The following is a 19,855-nucleotide window of genomic DNA, read 5'->3' as shown; positions in this document are numbered from 1 at the left end:
TCTCAGCTTGAGTGTCTAGTGGTCTTTCACAGGTTGCACAGCCAGAGGAGAACTCTCTCTTTTTACCCTGCCCCTGCCCTTCCCCAGGGCCTCAACTTTCCCCAGCATGGGAAATGACATTCCCATTCACTCAGTGGCACAGACCCCCAATCCACCCGTTTTACTCGATGGTTCTTTTCCATAGTGCCACCAGACCCATCCATATATCCGATTGACTCCAACCTCCAAACATTTCTCAAATCTGTCTGCACCCCCACTTCTTCTCACCCCGCTGCCACCATCCTCCATCCTCACCTGGGCAATGGTCTCCCAACTGAGCATCCCTTCTTTTCCCACCCCTCACTCCCATGCCTCCACCCCTTCTGGAACACAGTTGGCCAGCCAGGGTCATCTTTACTAAAAAGTAAAGTAGGAAATTTACTATCTCTTCCCTACTTCAAATCTGAGTTTAGGATGAAAGCCAAACTCATTTTATCATCGCCTATGGGATGTGATCCTGCTCTCTGACCGCACCACCGACCCCTCCTGCACCCTGCTTCCTTCCTTCTCACACATTCCAAGCTCAGTGCCACCTTAGAGCCTTGACAGAGTCCTGGCTACCTGTCCCTAAATGCCCACTTTCCGACCATTCAGCTGAAAGGGACACTGGATAGAAAGGACACTTCTATCACAAGACACTGTTTAAACTTTCACGCATAGCTCTGCTGCCATCAGAGAGTTGTCTTACTGACTTATTTGTCTGTTTATCCACTGGCCTCCCCAGTGGAATGCCAGCTCCATGAGGGCTAAGGATCTTTGTGTCCCCATCAGAACTGTGCCCCAGCAACTCAAGGGATAGATGAGTGACCACACGGGTGGGTTTGATTATCATTATTCCATAGGCTCCTGTGACTCTGAAAACCTCCAGTGAGAACTGGAGATCGAGCACCATCCATGGTGGCTGTGGCTTCAGCAGAACCAAGTTCTGAAGCCAAGGTAGATGTGCTAATTATTAAGCCAGGGCAGTTCCCAGCAGGAGGGCAATCACAGCTCTGAGTTAATATAAAGCTTAAGGCCGCAGTCATCTGAGCATAGATTCCACCAGTAAACACAAGAATGCCAAAGTTACTGAAAACCAGAACCTCAGGTTTCCGTCTCCCCTGAAATCCCATCTTCTCCTTAACCTGAGTCCCTGCACCCAAGTGAGGGCTTGATCACAACATTAACTCATTAAACCACTGACATAGACAAAATAAAGAGCCATTTCATCAACTGGGAAGTCCTGAACTGCATTGCAATTAGGTGGGTTCTGTGAACGTCTCCAAGGGTAATGGCTAGGAGGCCAGGCATGGAACCTCACTCCATCTCTGGGACACAGGGTGGGCATCCTTGTATGGGCCAGCATATCCTGCCACAGCCTGCCAAGCTGAATCCTCAGCAGGGTGGGAGACAGGATGAAGGGGTTTGCCTACTGCATTTCCCAGATTGCACCCTACTAAGCAGCCACGAAGTTTGGCTACGAAGCACCCACAATCAAATGTGCATAGAAATTGAGTTCAGCCAACACTCACAGTAGTGGAAATAGGTGGTATTTTGCATCCTTTATGAATGTAAGTTCAAGATCTGGGTCTCCTTCCCAAACAAGACTGACCCAGGACCTCCTTCCAGGGGAACCATAGGAAAAACTTTCCCAGTGTAGTCTGACTCATCCTCAGTGACTTTGTTCAATACTTCGCTAATGAAACAAAAAGAAATTCCCTCAGTTCCCTCTCTTCAGTTCTACTTATCTCACTTTTATTTTTCCCTCTTGTCTTAGATGAATCGATAGTTCTTTTTTTTCCAAGGATAACCTCTCCACAAGATGAAGCTTTCATCTTCAGTTTTTTCCATCTACTTTTCAGATATTGTCCCATCTAGTATTTATCTCTGCTCGATATTATAAATCTCTCCCTCCCACTGACTTCTCACCTACAGAATAAGGTTTCCCCATTCCTAATAAAAAGCATTCCTTGACCCTACTTCCCCTGGAAATTTCTCCCGTGCCCCACTTCATCACCAGATTCATTGATAGGGAGTTTACCTACTCGTGCAGGCTACCAAGCTTCAACTCCCTATTTATTTCTCAAGCCTTTAAACTCTTCCTTTTACCATTTCACTCCCTGACCTGTCACAAAGTCACGGTGATCTCCCGATACCCAAATCCAACAGCTTTTTCTTAGTCCTCATTCCACACAGATGAATCCCAAGTCCTTCAGGGTCTGACCAAAGTTCACCTAAGCTCTCTCATCAATAGCTATCTTGCCCATGACTAGGGGCACTCACTTATCTTGTCAGACATAGATATGATCAGGATTCTGGAATTCCAGGAAGCAGAGAACACACAGAGACTTATCATAATATTGTGTATTACTTCACTGTGCATGACCATTTCAGTGACCAGAGCTAAATTCTCTTTGCAACCCTGCTGCATAGTCCTGTGCTTTGAATTAAGTTTAGATACTCATTCAATCCTGGAATATCATTAAGAGAATGTGTGCCACTGAGGCAGAAAAATCCTCAGTGAGTCATATGGGTGAACTTCCAGGGAAACTGGAAATACTCCTTCCTGGGAGATCTTTCAAAGGAAGGGAGCATTTAATTAATGCCTTAGTTAACAACTTTTGAAAATGAACAGCTATTTATCAAGCACACACGGTGCTGAGCACGGTAGCATTAGCAGTTTTGCAGATCAGCGCACCAGCTGCAGCAGGGCCTGGGGAAGGGCGGGGTGGGGGGGTGGGGGGAGTTAGGCAGGCAGGAAGCAACCCAGACCTGAGGTGGCTGCAGTGGCAGGGCCGATTCCTGGGTGTGCACTGTGCTCTCTGCTTCCTGGGCTGGGGTAGGTCCTGCCGAAGGCATGACTGGATGAAAAAAGCAAGAAATGGACACTAGTATGTTACTGAGGGCACAAGGCCCCCTTTGGCCTGGGCATCAGTGGCTGCTCCAATCACCTACAACTGCTTCTTTGCAATCCCATTGCAGGGAGGGAGAAAGACGGTCTCTCAGAGGTCCTTCCCATGCTATACTTCCTTGATTCCCAGCTAGCCTGGCTTCCAGGAGAATGCCAGAGAGCCTCATATGGTGGGCCACACATGCCTGAGTGGGCTTCCAGGGCTGGCATCCATGGTCCCTCCCTCAGCCTGGCAGATAGGAAGGGCTAGCACCCAGGGATCCTGGAATACATATGGCATCTTGGCAGCCGCCTCTAACAGATGACCCACGAACAGCTTGCCTGGGCTGTAGGTAGTGACACAAACCTAATTGCACTCGTTGGTGTCCATTTCAGTGCTCCTCCCAGGCCCAGTTTTTCTTTCTTTTCCCTGTTACCACCCGATCTCAATCCTTAATATCACCCCCTTATGCTTGTCTGTGCCCCCATATGTTTGGGTTCTTTCTGGACCATCTGCTGTGCTGTCCATGTACCTTTCCTTTCCCCAGCACCTCCTCTCCAGCAGGTAAGAGCCCAGGAACTCAGAAGAGGGGAGGGTCAGTTTCTCCTCTTGGTCAGCCTCTGTCCCATGCCCACCTCAGAAGGACACTAAGGGCCCTTTTAGGAAAAGAGAAGGGGACTCACTGGAATCCCAGCATGCCCTTTGCTGTCACCACTGAGAGCTACCACAGAGAAAACATGGCTGTCGCTTGGCCTCCAAAGCTGCAGATTTAGATAATCTCATGATCAGTCTCTCCACCGCTTCATCTTTCCGGTTGCTATTTCCTTGAATCTGCTCCAGCTGGTTGACTTCTCTCCAGTTTGGGCCCCTCTTTTTTGGCTGGAAATGTCTCGCTCTGAATTGTCTGTGGCCTTTCTTGCAGCCAGCTTCAATCTCTACTGCTGTGCCCCACTCAGTATGTTCCCAGGTGGCCACCTGCTTAAAGGCCAGGGCAGGAGGTCAGGGTACATGGGGACTGCCTCCCAACCCTCACCCTGACCTTGAGAAAGTCAAGCTGCCATGCTTGGTCAGCCATCTGAACGACATATGCGATTAGAGGCTTCACTCAGAATCCCATTAACATTTCTGGACTGTGCAGCTCAGAATCCCCAAACCTAAAATATGGCAAGACTCTGGCCAGAAGAGCCCTTTGGAGAACAACATTATGGGAATATTGGCAGCACTTTGAAGTCACCTGGGCAAAGGTAAGGACCCCTACACTCACAACTTTGTATCCTGGGCTCTGAAGACATCATGTTCCAGAAGGAGATGGCTTCCCTAAGTTAGCTCTCTGTTACAAGAGGACAGCTGTCTTAAGGAGAGCCCACTGGCTACTTGGGGATTCTTGGGGAGTCCCTAAATACCCAGGGGTGTCTGCAGTGGGCCACAAGGCAGGGATGCAGGAGTACACAGGGCCTCTGGTGGGCGCTGCCGGTCAGCCATCCCCCTCACTCAGCTTAGCTACCAAAAGTATGGAAATGCCTGCTGTTATTCATAAGAATAGAAAAATAAAACAAAATAAGCCAAGTTTCCAAACAGTAAAATAAAGATGGTATATCCACACAGTGGAACATTATCCAGCCATTAAAAATCATGCTGCAACTCTGTGTTTATTGAGGCTGTGGAGAATCTCATTCTCATATATTATTACTGAGGGTACACATTGGTATAACCTCATATGGGTTATAGGTATAAAATAGGTATACCAAATAGCCTGTGGGGATTATTTGGCCCTGTATTAATGTTGTACTTAGGTTCAACCATATTTATTTAGGTTTATTATATTTTTGATCAATCCATTGAAGTTATTTGTAAGAGCAAAATATTATAAAGAAATTAAATGAATTTGGATACACTAAGGCAATGGAATAGCATGTATCTCTAAAAATAAAAACAATGAGCAATTTCTCTCAGAGCTCCAAAAAGCTTGCAGGGGGAATACTATAAAGCACAGGATAATATGTGTGATATAGTTTTACATGTGCAAAATGGAGGAAAAACAAGAGCATATATTAATATTTGTTTATATATAATTTGTTTATAGATATAATTCATAAGGACACACAATAGCAGTGGTTACCTCTGTGGTGATGGTGGTGGTGGTACAATGAACCTGCAGATGAGGGACAGGTGTAGGAAGAATTCATGTATATATGTAACATATATATAATATATATTATATATATAATAACTGAGGTAAACAATACCTCAATAAAGTTTGCATATAAAATATTTATTTTACATCAACATATTACATATATTATATATATCATACATATAAACTTTATTTTACATATATATTTACATGTAAATAAATAAACTTTATTGAGGTATTATTCACCTACCATAAATCTCACCCATTTTAATGTACAATTCAATGATTTTTAGTAAATCTACCAGTGGCACAACCATCACCATAATCCAGTTTTAGTTCATTTTCATCACCCCAATAAGATCTCTTGGGTCCATTTACAGGTAATCCCCATTCCCAACCCCAAACCTAGGCAACCACTAATCTACTTCTTGTCTACATAGATTTGCCTCTTTGGGACATTTCATAGAAGTGGCATCGTGCAAAACAGGATCTTTCACTACTTAGTATATTGGTTTTTTTTTTTTTTTTTTGCGGTATGTGGGCCTCTCACTGTTGTGGCCTCTCCCGTTGCAGAGCACAGGCTCCGGACGCGCAGGCCCAGCGGCCATGGCTCACAGGCCCAGCCTCTCCACGGCACATGGGATCTTCTCGGACCGGGGCACGAACCCGTGTCCCCTGCATCGGCAGGCGGACTCTCAACCACTGCGCCACTAGGGAAGCCCAGTATATTGTTTTTGATGTTCATTCATGTAGCATATATCAGTACTCCATTCCTTTCTACTGTTGAGTAGTATTCCATTGTTTGTGTATCCCATATTTTGTTTATCATCAGTTGATACACATTTGGGTTGTTTCTACTTTTTGGCTATTTTGAAAAATGCTGCTATGAACATTCATGCACAAGTTGTGTGTGTGTGTGTGTGTGTATGTGTTTGAACCATGTGAATAGATTATCTATAAAAAGTCTGTAATATTGCAAAAGATTAGTTAAATGGCACATGAAACAATCTTATTAAAAAGGAAGTAGCAAAGCAATGGGTGTCTGTGTGCACGTGCACATAGAATGATTTGATTCTGTTTAATAATTAAATAAGAACATAAAAAAGATTTGAAAGGCAGAAAGCTAAAATGTTAGCAGTGTTGTCTCTGGGTGATGGGACTGTGGATAATTTATGTGTTTGTGTGCTTTTCTGTATTTCAACAAATTGTCTATTGTGAATATAAATTACTTTTGTAATCAGAAACAAACCACAATGCTATTAGAAGAAAAACACCATCATACCCATGCAATTTCTCCAAGGTCTTTACCTCTCTGCTGCGGAAAGATACCCTCCCAATAGTCCCCACGTAGGGGAGGGGAGAGCGCATCCTATCTCTCTCTCTCTCTGTTTAATGCTGGTCACAGCATCCAGAAAACAGCAGATCCCCAATAAATACAAATCAATTTTGGAGACCTCAAGATCAGTCTCCATGGCAACCTGACAAGGGCATAACACTATATGAGCACCGCCCCAGTGTGGAGATAGTCCAGCACAAAAAACACCTGACTTGAACAGCCCAAGGCTGCCAATGGACCATAGTATTTATCTATGTGGCAATGGGATCAGGCTTCCCAGACTCAAAGAGGCAGACATCCCTCTAAATGATGGAACATTGAAAGTCTGAACTGATCATCCTGATTGTGGGTTCCCTGAACTGCCATTTCTATTTATACAGCTGCAAACAGATGTCATGATTCAATATCTTCCAGAACTACATTTAAGAACTAAGTGTCCTTTCTCTATGTTTACCTCATTCACAATTTCATCATATTGCTTCATAATTACTCATTTGTCTGCACCAGGCCTGTCCCTTACATTTGTAGGACCTGGGACAATAGAATAATTAGAAGCTCACATCTCACATGTTCAAAAATTCGGAAGTCATAAATCAAGCTAACATGCTCTTAAATAAGGTACATCCTATCTTCCTACTCTATTGAATATATTTTCAGAATGACCTGAAGAACCAGGTACAAATTTAGACATCTCAGGCTCCTTGGAGTTGGGAGTTGGGCCATGCGGTGCCAGAGAGCTGGTCCCTGGCTTCCTCCCCTTTTCCATTGCACAGCCAAAGAAGCGCCAGGCGCCCCAGCTTGAGCCACCACTCACCCCTCACTCACACTCCCCTCTGCCCCCAAACAGCAGCCCCTTGGCCAACTCTTGGGCTTTACAGGGCACACACTTGCAGTGCAGCCCACCCTTAGGAGAAAAGGCCAACGGACAGGCCTGCACGTGCCCTGGAAGTGGGCTAAGGACCATTTTGGTAAGGAATTCTGGTTTAGGCAACTGCAACTTTATCTAGAAGGGGCGTGGGACAGGGGCTGTGGATGCCATGGCCCTCGGACTCCTGGCAGCTGAAGGAGGGCCCTGAAAAGTATGAAAACCCTCTTGCCCAAGATTAAGGGATACCGATCTGTATTCCCACTAGACTGGATTTCTTGACCTTGGCACTACTGACATTTTGGGCCAGGTAATTCATTGTTATGGGGGCTGTCAGTTATGGGGACTATACCCTTATTTGTGATAATCAAACTCCCTGGGAGACAAGTCATCCCTTCCCCCAATAAGAACCAATGCAATAGACTGTGAAGCTCTAGAGGGCAGGAAATACAACTGCTTCACTTAGTGGCAGAGTAGATGCCCAATAACTGTTTGAAGGATGAATCAATGAACCAACATCAACTCATGACCTCAGAGGCATTCTTGAAAGACCTTATTTTCCTGGTGAGGATTGTGAAATACTGGGGACAAAGGACTCCTCAGAACAAGCTGAGAGCTGTTCTTGATCCCCCAGATATAAATGATAAATCTGGGTTACAAAGGTAAAAACGCTAGGAAGCATAAACACAGTGTCGTGCGCCCAGGACTCCAAGGACAGGACGACTCCCTCTGTCTGACGCATGTATTGAGTTGACCCGATGAGGCTCCTTAAGACCTTATGCATTTCATGGTCCAATCTTTCTCCACCAAAGCTGCCCAGGTTAGGTGAATGAGGGAGGGACCAGGGTCTCTAAACTTAAATAGACACTCCTAAGGGACCTGGTAGAACACTGTTAAGCCCTACATGTTCCTTAGACAAATCCAAATGCGATGCACAATGAGGGCTATGATGCACAAGATGAGACTTCTGACCTGCAAGGTGCTGATTGCAAAAGCTCTTCATCCCCCTGACATTCATTCTCCCTGTCCTCACCATTGGGATTTTGCAAACCCTGTTCATGCTGAGTCTCTTCAATCGGCCAATAATATTTACTGCTGCATCAAGCCCACGTTCCTTCTCCAGAGCAAGCACGCACCCAACCTCCCAGTTTTCTTTATAATAGATGAATTCCTTCTTGTACGGTTCCCACATTCCTAGCAACCGAGCATACATAGTTATATCCAGTTGAGTTTGGGTTGGCACTTTAGGGGCAGTGGTGATGTTTGCATGAAGAAATGAAGTTCTGATGGAGTCCGACACTTGGAGCAAAGTGCATAACTGGTACCATTCACTGGTACAAAGGGGACCTGGACTTGATTTCAGAATCTGCTCATGCCTCAGTTTTCCCTAGCGTGGCAGGTCTCAAAATGTGGTCCAAATAGCCCTGGTGGTCCTGAGACCCTCTCGGGAGATCCACGTGTCAAAACTATTTTCCTAGGAATACTAAGATGGTCTGTCCTTTTGTTCACTCTCATTCTCTCACAGGTATACGAGGAGTTTTTCCAGTGACTTCCTGACATGTGATGGCATCATTGCTCTGATGGCTAAATAAAATGTGTGTGTGCGTGTGTGTGTGTGTGTGTGCGCGCGCACTTGTGTTTTCCAATGTTTCTCAGTTTTAATTTAAATTACAGTAATTGTAGATGAATATAACCCACATAAACAAAAACTCTTCAAGGTCTTTGTAATTTTTGAGTGTAAAGGGTTCCAAGACCAGAAAGTTTGAGAACCACTGTCCTAGAGCAAGAATGCTAGTCATACTTCTACAGCATTGAAAGTAGGGAGTGGGGAAAAAAATATTTGGAAGACCTTTCTGTGAGGTAGAGTAAGTTACCGAATATAAAAATAAGTACACTTTCAGAGTTTTATAACAGGAGTGTCACTGTGACATTTTAACTGCAAAATGTTCTCTAGGTTCTTCGAAGTGGAAAAAAACAAGTCTAGAAAAAAAGCAAAAGTATTAATATTTTCAGTAAAAGCAATACATCTTAAACACAACATTGCTTGTTTGGAGGTTTACCGATGATCTGATTTGCACCTGGACCAGCCTCAACTCAAACACCCCCAACCTGTCCAAAGATTGGCTCTATTTGTTGGCATCCCTGAGAGCATCAATTACACTTGCAATTTTAAATTTGACTGCAATTTTGAGATTATCAGTGGCTTTCAGTTACCCATGCTATAGAATCAGGATGTATTATCAAACAGAAGTATTTTTGTTAATACCTAAACAATATCACTGAGGAAAATAAACAGACGAAAGACCCCATTCCCTCTAGCTTTAACACCAATCCTTCCATCACATCTGATTTTCCCTTTTTACATTTCTTTAATTCCTTTTCCCCCTTCACGTAACATAGATGCTACTTTCTTGCCACCCTCACCCAAGTGCCTAGGTGTTTTGACCACATGGCATCATTCATACGCCCAGTATACCTAGAAGAGGCATATGACAATTGGCTCCATTTTTTAGATGGAACAACTGACACATGAAATCCACCTTCCCAGATCAACATGGCCAACTGATGGCCAGGCCACCAACTGCTATCCAAGATGCTACCCACCCATACTGGAGCGGGGGTCCCCAGATCCTTGTTTGAAGAGGCACAAGCTGGAAGCTGATGGGGGCATTTCTAGAAACTGCCTCTCCCTGACTCACAGAAGCAAAAGCCACGCATTTTCTTAATTAAAAGAACAATAATAGTAATCATAATAACAGATAAGGAGAGGTCAAGAGCATGTCACCAACAAGAAAAGTTTTACCATTTCAAGGCTGGGGCAGATGTATCGCGAACTACCATCTCAAGCCCAGCCACTTTTCTACATCCAGCTTCCATCTTCTGTGCTATAAATAATTCAGAGTTTTCTTTTTTCTTAAATATCACAAAACCAAGTCGGAATCTTTATGTGAAGGATTCTGCTGTGTCCCTCTCTCCCTCCTCCTCTCCCTCCTTAGCCAGCCCAGGCAACTCCCAGGAGAACGACCCCTCAAGCTTTAACATTTATTCTTTGACATTTCGAACTATTTGTTAGGCAGAGCTGCCTTCTTGAGATCAAAGTTGGAAAATCTTGCCAAGAACTCCCGCTTGGCCCTGTCCAACTGTGACAGCGAGGGTCTATTAACCTCCAAGCATCTGCTTCATTCCTCTTTGGGAGAAATCCACCAACCCTCACCCAGAAGGGCAGCCATCCTCTCCCTCTTCCACCCTCCCCAGCACTCCAGGAGGGGGCAGAGGTCACCCTTCCCACGTGATACACTAAGATACTCAGCACAGAGAGACAGACCCCAGAACCAAAAGATGTCCCCTACTAGGAGACAACAGTGACTCATGGGGACATGGTATTTGGGACACCTGTCTGGGTAGGATCTTTTTTTTGTGTGTGTGGTACGCGGGCCTCTCGCTGCTGTGGCCTCTCCCATTGCGGAGCACAGGCTCTGGACGCGCAGGCTCAGCGGCCATAGCTCATGGGCCCAGCCGCTCCACGGCATGTGGGATCTTCCCAGACCGGGGCACGAACCCACGTCCCCTGCATCGGCAGGCGGACTCTCAACCACTGAGCCACCAGGGAAGCCCTGGGTAGGATCTTTTATCTGAGGAACAGCAAGCTCAGAGACAAATATGGAACAAGGAAAGGTAACTTACCCAAGTCATTTTGCTGGCGGTAGTGCTGAGACTGATGCTAGCTCTTCACTGCCGTGCACTACTGCTAGATGATGTCACCTCCATCCACCTGGGAGGGTGACCAGGTTTAGGGCTGAAGTCTTAAGCTCTTACATGAAATGACTTACCATTTTCTTCTGAGGCATTGCAGTGTAGGGTTCCTGAACTTCACAAGAGCACCTACCCACCAGCTGCCAGAATCATTTCTTCCTCCATACAGAGCCGAGGGCCAAACTGGGGGACCGAGCCTAAAGCTGGGCAAAGGTGTCGGGGTGTTGTGGTTCACCTTTTTTCTTTTTCTTTTTCTTTTTTTTTTTTTTTTGTGGTGGTTCATCTTGATGTAAGAGGTCAGTGGTTGACTAACCCATCTTGCTTGGTTCTTCTTCAAAAAGCTTCTGTCCACACCCTGACCCAGTGTTACCTAGAGTGTACGCATGAGTCTATTTAGAGTGAAGAGTGTTTTATGTTCAATTAGATTGGGAAAGAGGTAGGGTAAAAAGGGTTATTTAAAGGAGGACTTCTCAGAGCCTTTAGTATCCTAACATGCGTGGTAAACCTACAAGAGGTTGGCTATACCATACAATGCTCTCCAGAGTTATTTGATGTGCTCTTAGCATCTTATGAAACTAGAGGGAAACATTTCCACAGCCAAGGAAAAGGAGAGCACTTGATCCTTACAGCATGATTTATTTAATAACAAGTTGGACATTCAAATGAAGACAGGACCCCATTGTAGAAACTGAAGCTTTCCCAGAAAACTGATCAATCCATGTAGGGCAGTAGTTGGTCAAGTGGCTGACCCACAAAATTACTAAGATGGCCAAAGATACCATCCTGAAAATGCACAGTGGTGTCATTCTGGTCTTTTTAATGACCAGATTGTCCATTTGGTATCAAAGGTACTATGCAGCAATTGCCTGTTATAATACCGGGAAATGTCAAGTTGACAGCCATAAAGATTGAACGATTCCATGAGTCATTCACACATGAACTCAGAATTTCAGTTCTCGCAGGAAGGACATTCTCAGAATATATTCTTTATTCATGGTGACTCTTCTACCCACCCTCCCCCCCAGAGTCAAGTTCTCACTGGCCAGCTCTGCATCTGGCTCCCTCTGAAGCAAAAGGCTTTGGTCCAGAGCTGTGGCTCTAAGATGGGAGCGACAAGAGAGATCTTGGCTGTGCCCTCTCAGCCAGCATGAGTTTTCAGAGACCTAACGCTCATGACAAAAATTGCTTTGAGATTTCCTCTCAGGTTCTCTGTCACATGAGTCTTTTTCTCAGAATTAACCGTAAGAGAAGGCTGACACGTTGGTGTATACATAATACGTGGGCTGGACTTAGCATCTAGCCTGCATTCCAGAATTTTCCTTCTCCCTAAGATTGCTTGTAGGAGGGCCCTGGGAGAGGTGCCTACATTGGTTGGCCCATGGGACACAGACTTTAGGACTTGTCCTTCTTGACTGTGGCAGCAGGAGGGCAGATCTTGGAGACAGTTTGTCTGGCCAGTGCTGAGAAGGGTTGGCAGTGAGACAGCATTTGTAGGTCCAGGGGTCTCCTGTGTTATGGAATCTAAACCCTCTCAGCTCCAAACTCAAGGACGTTCCATGTCTCCCTGCTCCCAACACCCTCGAGAACCTGGCTGTGTGTAGTAAATATCTCCCTAGGCCTGTCCAGCTACTAAGAACTGTGGCACAGACTGTAGACAGATGTCATTCCTCCAAGAGCACCCGGGACCCCTCCCCACCAGCCCCACACCTTCTCTTCCCCTGAGAAGTCCATCTGGGAGTCAGGATCACATGACTTTGGCCAAAGGCTGTTGCAAACGTTGCAATGTAATGGACATTGCACTGCAATTTTAAAACATTATCACGAGGACCAAAACAGACCAAAGCTGGTGTGTGCTTCAGAGTAAAAAAGTAGGTGGCATTTCAGAGCTCTATAAAAGAAGCGTCACCAGACCATATTTGACAGCAGTGAAGTCCCTTTACAGGGGTTAGGTCCTTGCCCTTCTCACTGCAGAATAAACGTAGGGACAAGAGAGGGAAGCCTTGTCCCTTGTCTTTTGAAGGGAAATAGGCCGGTTGCTCCACTGAGGTCCCCAAAGCCCGAACCAGGCTTCATTTTGCTGCCATGGTAACAGCACATGGGAGGTAGAAATGGGGAGGGGGAAAGAGAGCTCCATAGACAAGCTGGGTGTCACTGTCAGCCACCAAGGCCTCCGCCATTACTCACCCAAGTCAGGCTTGGTGGGGTTTTTCCAAACTGACATGACACTCTGTTCCTCAAACTTGGATGGAGCCACAAGTTGGACACAACCCTGGAACTCATACCTTTGAGCAGCCTCAACCCTTGGTCTTCAAACCTTCTCCATAGCCATGTGGGCCATTCTGATCCACCTTCCAAACTCTCAGACAGCGCCTGACATCGCTCTCAGACAGGGTGTGAAGGGAGAATTGCTCTTTCCCTCTCAGAGAAGCCAGGCTCCATTCTTCCTGCCTTATGCCACATGCCTTTCCCTCCACTCTCAGCCAAATCAAAGTCAGGTTCATGAACATCAGAGCGGCCTTAAGTGGCTCCTATTTGCAGAGGGTCATGGGAAGACACGTGATCCTGAGAAGCCCAGGGCTGCCTCTGGTCTGAGTAGGAAGCTCATGCATCCTGTTTTCCAGGCTTGAAAGTCTCACCAAAGCTCTCAGTCAGGATTTCTCTACAGCTCGGATCTTCCCTGGGAACTTGGAAATCCTGCCTTTCTCCTCTACCCAAGTAGTTCCATATTCCTTCCCAAACTGGACCTGCATGGACCTGGCCTTGCCTTTGACACAGAATCTGAGTCATCAGCATCCTCTGTGTCCCTCTAGGATCTGTGCTTCTCAGAGATCCTCCTGCCTTTCTTGTTTCTTTCTTGCACGGGAGCCGAACAGGCTGTAGTCAAAGGCTAACCCCAATATCTCCCTCACTCTCCCCAGTTCTCACAATGCTCCACCCCCGAACCTGCAGAATATCTGAGCAATGCATCCGCCTCCAGCTGGAAGGCAAAGGGGGTGGGGAAGGAAGAGCTACTGCTCTCAGGTACACACCCAGGAGGGGACAGGGTCCTGATGGAAAGAGACGAAAGGCAGCGAGCTCTTAGGCCTCATCACCCACCCAATCTCCTCCCCGAGCAAGCAGAGCTTAAGTCCCAGGGGCAAACTGGGGTCACTTTATCGAAGGAGGAATTGGGATTAAAATCCTACCCTCAGAATCCTGATGAAATTTCCAAACCACGTGCAGAAGCAGACGAGAAACCTGATCTCTTGCCAGCAAGAGATCTTCAACTCACTTTGGGTTCAAGGAGGGTGGAAGGAGGCTTACTGAGCTCTGGGAGATATGATTAGCTCTTGGCTGAGGTTTTCTTGAGAGGTGAGCAGGGGGGGGCGGGGGGCGCGGTACGGGATTTCTAAAGGCAAAATGCAGAACCAGAGCTATCCAAGGCAACTGAGGCCACAGGCCGCTTCGGCCGCTCCCCAGCAGTACAGTGGGGATGTCAGGGGTGGGGCAAAGCTAGGGGTGCGGGGGAGTAGAGCTTCAGGCCTCCTGGACAGTTCGGATGCAGACCCGGTTCCCCTGAAGCTCCCACCCTCCTCGCTGCCCCGTCGCCTCCTCCGCTGTCACACTGAAGAGTTTTCCCTCTGTCCTTCCCAAAGGAGCCTCAGAGCAGCCAGCATCCCTTCACCTTCACGCCTCCCCGTCTGTCCCTCACTGCTACCCTCATCGTGCTCTCCATTTCAGAGTCACTCTGGAGGCCACCTGTGAGTCTAGCCGGAGCTCCGAGTCGGTAAACACTGAAGGAACAAAGGCCCTCTGCCTGATCCGCATGTGGCGCAGTCCAGGAAGCTACACACAATGAAGTCACCCTGCATTGATCTGCCGGCTCCCCGTGCTGTCTCCACAGCATCAAACCCTCCCTGGCATCTAGCTCCTGTATCTGAGATGCTTGAGCCTCTGCTCAGGCCTGGCCTTGGCCTGCAGGAGCTGGGCAGAGCCAAGGGAAGCGTCCCGGCCCAGCACTAGGCTGAGGTCACACCTGCGGCTGGGGACGGGGAGCATGTGGTGCCTGGGAGCTTGGCTATAGAAAAGAATTCCCACGTAAGAAGGGAGAGACAGGGTAGCCCAGAGCCCAGTTTCTTGGCTTCCAAATTGAAGATGCTTGGCATCCGCTCTTTCCCTGGGTGAGAAGCACATGGCCGAGCTTCCACACACCAGGAGGTCTTTGAGGAAGGGTGAAAAAAGTTCAGATGGGGGTGCAGAAGTCAGGCAAGGATCTTCCTTCCACTACCTTCCTGCCTGAAGCTGCTTCCGCTTACCTACCAACTTGAGGATCAGGTGTGTCTCAGCCAACAAGTCCTTCTTGACAAAGATGCCACCCTCGTCTGTTTGGGGATCTCACCAAATGAAAGCCAGATGATTCATCTTAGATGTAAGAACAGCCACACTTTCAGGCATCAAGGGTCACTAAATGCTAGAATGGGTGAAGAAGGAGCATGGCAGACGTTCTTTTCAAAATCACCCTGTTCGGGTGTTTCCAGGAGGAAGTTAGGGATAGCATGTAGCCCCAAAGACCCCTGAAGGACTTCATCTAGGGAGCCAGGGGGAGGCTATGACTGTGGAGACCCCAGGACTGCAGCTTTCCAGGAGCAGAAGATGGGGCTGCTCTATGGGGCAGCTGAACAGCCAACAGCACCAGGAGGTCAAAGAGACCCCATGTCAGTCCTGGCGCTGCCACTCACAGCTGTGAAAACCTGGCCTAGTGATTACTAACTCTTTCTGAGCTTCAGCTTCCGCATGGGTCAAATGTGCCTGGCTCTGAATAGGTGCTTCATAAGTTCGACATAATGATTGTTACTCATGCTCCCCAGGAAAGCCCATTCTTTGGAGCTTGGCAACCAGTTCCGGGATCTGGCCACACAACCCTAGTGAAAGACTCAGGTCCTCTCCAGAGCATGTCCCTGGAAGGTCCTACAACTGAGCTGACCACTGTCCTACAGCTTCTTAAGGGTACAGTGAGTTCCCCACCCTCTGAGCTTCAGGGAGCAGGGTTCAGAACCAGGGCCCCTCAATCACTCCTTCCAGAATGAAGATCCAGACAGCACATGGCAAGCACACTGGTTTCATGGATTGAAGCTTTGCCACGAAATCCCCTAGGACCAAAACGTAAGCTCAAGTCCGAGAAAGCCACTGTGAAACCCTGTGGGTGAGATTCCAAACACAGAGCTACAGGTCTTGTTGGTCCCCTGAGCCTCCCTGCCTGAAGCCAGTCCAACCCAGCATCCTTGGTGGGCTGAGTTCCTCTCTCCACGCCTCCCCTGTGCCAGCTCTGACTGCCCCAGAGGCTCTAACGTTGGGGTAGATGCCATGGGACTTCAAAGCCCAGCAGGAAAGCATGGGGAACAGAGTCCTGGACACTCAACACAGCTCCCCAGTCTCAGCCAGTCCTCATTCCTCCCGGCAACTTTTTCATGCTTCCCTGCCATCTGCCATGGTCTCTTCTGCTGCTTTAGACCTTCTCAACGCTCTTAGATGTTCTCACTTGCAGCACAAGGCCTTGCCTTACACTTGATAGGCAAAATAGAAGCCACCAGACAAGAACTCTCTCACTCCCTTGCCTGCCCCAAACCTCTAAACCCTCATCTTTTCCTCTTCCTCCTGCTGCACCAGGAGAGCTCTCCCTCCATGTGGCTGAGCCTTCCTCCTGAGGATGGGCACTTTTCTTTCCCATCTTCCCAGGGGCCATTTCTATACATCATCTTTTCTCCCATGCATTGGCAGGCTCTACGCATCTTGATAAAACAAAACTTAAATATCTCTACTTATTAATAATGAAATTCTCCCTAGAATCCATGCAGCCTGAAGGTCCCAAAGACAGTCTCAACCCTTGGGGCATCCCTGGTCCAATCCTGGAACCCTTGACAACAGGAGAATGTGGAGCTGGGGCAACCCCCTACCCAGGCCACTCTATAGAAAAGGAGCTTCCATTAGGGATGGGATGAGGTGAGGTGAGGGCTCAAACCAAGCTAGACTTAAATAAGAGATTGAGTAAAGGTAAGTAGAAAAAGCACCAACCTAGCCGAATCAATCCCTGTTGGACTTCCACCTTGAGCTCACCCACCTTACTTCTGCATGCCTCATCTTTACTTCCTAAGTAAGAAGCCCCAAGAAAGCCTACTGAGACCAAGGGAAGGGTCAAAATCCTCCCAGCCCCCAACCTCCTCTCTTGTTCCAAATCTCCTACATACAAAGTCCCTTCCTCCTAAAAGGAAGATATTGTAAGTTACAGAAGGCATTTCGACCCTTCTAGCTGGGTCAGGGCCCAGGAACCAAGGGCAGACAGATACAGCCAGCTCATCTAAGCATTTTAGCCTCAGTAGGACCCCAGGTCTCTCTGCCTCTTCTTTTCTGGTAGCCCACATGAGACCTGACATAAGAGTCTGGCCTACCTTAGTGTGTATGTGTCTGGGGGGGGCAGGGGGTGGTCTCTGGATGATCGGCATGTTGGCCTACAAGCCCAGATCCCCCATCTTCCTTTGGGCAAAGTCACTTCCCCAAGATCCATAAGGGAGATATAAAACCACTCCAACCAAGGGAAAAATTACACTGGCTTACTGGTGCACCAAAGATAAAGGATCCCTCAACCCCACTCCCAGACCCCCTTACACATCAGCTCTGAAGAAAGAATCTCCATAAGCCTTGGCTGTTCAGACAATAGAAGAGTCCTCAGCCACCGAGGAGACAAGGGTCTCAGTAACCTGAGTTGTATCTGAAAGAGTCAGGTTTGAACCTGGCTTCTGTCTCTTGTGCTGTGTGACCCTGAGTGAACCATTCAACTCTGTGCCTCTAATTCTTTCTCAGTAAGATGAGGAAACACTTCACTGTATGGACTCAGCCTGTATCTGGAGGGGTCTCACTGAAAGTAACCAATGCAACAGATTGTAAAATCCTTTGCAAACAGGACTTGGCTAAGAAATTTCTTTAAAAGAGTAATAGTAAAATTGGGGGGAATTAAAAAACAGGGTAGCCTGAAATTTCTATGTATCTTTAATATTCTTTGCAAAATTGCCAAATAAGAGGTCTGATCCAGTCATTTCATTAGAAAATAAAGTGTTTATTAAGAAACTATACACTGAACACTCCTATATGTCTCTGCGGAAACACAACGCCCCATGGTCATAGCACAAGGTGAGGGAAATGGCAGAATAAAAGATGCTGGGATGGATGGAGCCTGGGAGGCTGGAAATGAGGTAATGATTTACAATAATTAAAAAACATCATCCTCAAGCTTACTCCTTAAAGCCACACTCAGGAGGGGGCCCTGGCCCAAAGGGTTGGCAGGACACAATGGGGAATAGCCAGACATGAAGCAATGGGGAGCAGGATGGCGGGAGCTGGGAGGGGCTAAATAAACACACTTCTAGGCCCTGGAGAGAAGCTGAATCCCCGTGTGATACTCTGAACATTCAGGTGCCCGGGAGGCCACCCCAGATACTGGGCAAGAGCTTGGAAAGCTGTGCATTTTTAAAGCCCATGGAGGTGTCTGCAGAATCAGGCTGGGAACCTGACATGAAGAACCACCATCCACAGGACTCAGGACCTAAAACCTTAAATGGGAATCCTAACCCCCAGGGAAATTTCCCAAGGCAGAGAATCTGTTACCTATTACTGCGCATCATCACTCCAAAACTTAGTGGGTTAAAACCACCACCATTTTGTCCTACGAGCTCCCCACGGTTGACCCCTCTTCCACGCTCCACCCTCATGGGGGCAGCCTGTGCTGACCCCCTACAACGGAGGCACCATGGGTGTGTGGGGGGGAAATAGGCCAAGCCCAAAGTCCACTCAGCCAACATGGCAGCAAATCTGGGAGAGGTTCAGGCCCTACAACTGTACCTTTCCTATTGAAGCAGGGGGAAAAGCATCCCTTTCCCTCTCCCCAGTGGATCAAGTTGAAAATGGGGGAAACAAACCTCCCTCTTTGGGAGAGGGTGGCCATGGAGTAAGGCATGAGTCAAAGCAAGCAAAGTAAACACATATATTGACCAGAGAACAGGATGACACTTCCATTGGAGCCATGAGAGGGGCTGGAGGAGGCCAATTTTTACTTCTCTTCCCCTTCAGTTCATCTTGACCTTGAAATGGTGATTCCATTGGGTGCCAAAAGTTCTCAGAGTCAAGAATAAGTAAAAGTGGGGGAAGAGAGCCAATCCCGGGATCATGGAACAGCAGGAAGGGCCTTGGTCCCTGATTCCCTTGGTCCCTTGTGGTCCTAGCAGGATGCCCAATTCACAGGCAAGACCTCCTGCAGCCAAAGCTTGTCAGAACTGCAGATCTAGAGGCCAAGAAGGAGCCCTGGAGAAATCCTCTTCTCCAAGGAGTTTTCTAATACCACTCACTGTGAGCCGTTCCAGAGAGAAGAGGAAGTAGGGGGAAAGTGTGTCCAAAAAAAAGGTATGGTTTTCTCCACCAAAAAATATATGTATATATAGAAAATGATTGGTTTCCATTCTTTCCTCTGAGACCTAATCTGGTGCCAATACTTGGGCCTGGCTCCCTCTCCTCTCACCGCGCCGTCTCCACCTCTGCTTAGATGTTCTTCCCCACGGGAGGATGCAGGGCGACGAGGTCACTAAGAGGATGGCCTGGTATCCTAGGGAGAGCCAGGGAGACCCCACGCTTCCAAGCGGGGAAAGTGAGGCTGGAGCACGGCTGGACTTCATCAGGCTTTCTCGTGGTGGTTGGGTTGTTTGTGGAAAGCAAGAGAATGGCTAGTGTATTTAAGAGGCGGTTCCTGGTGCACAGGTTTTTAATTCTCTTTATTGGCTCTTAAGATGATGGCAGGAGCTGCCTTGGAGGCCAGAAAAAAAAAGGAGCACAGT

At 47.5% G+C, this 19,855-nt stretch overlaps 1 protein-coding gene across 4 annotated transcripts in view; it reads right to left on the bottom strand.

Moving 5' to 3' along the window:
- The window catches only part of NTRK3 (neurotrophic receptor tyrosine kinase 3), a gene marked incomplete at both ends in the record, with an annotated part of 382,825 nt that overhangs the window by 76,127 nt on the left and 286,843 nt on the right, over positions 1-19,855 (bottom strand). The gene's annotated exons all lie outside the window — the stretch shown is intronic.

This window comes from Hyperoodon ampullatus (genome assembly GCF_949752795.1).
Source record: "Hyperoodon ampullatus genome assembly, chromosome: 3".
Taxonomy (NCBI): domain Eukaryota; kingdom Metazoa; phylum Chordata; class Mammalia; order Artiodactyla; family Ziphiidae; genus Hyperoodon; species Hyperoodon ampullatus.
This window is presented reverse-complemented; position numbering and strand designations above follow the sequence as displayed.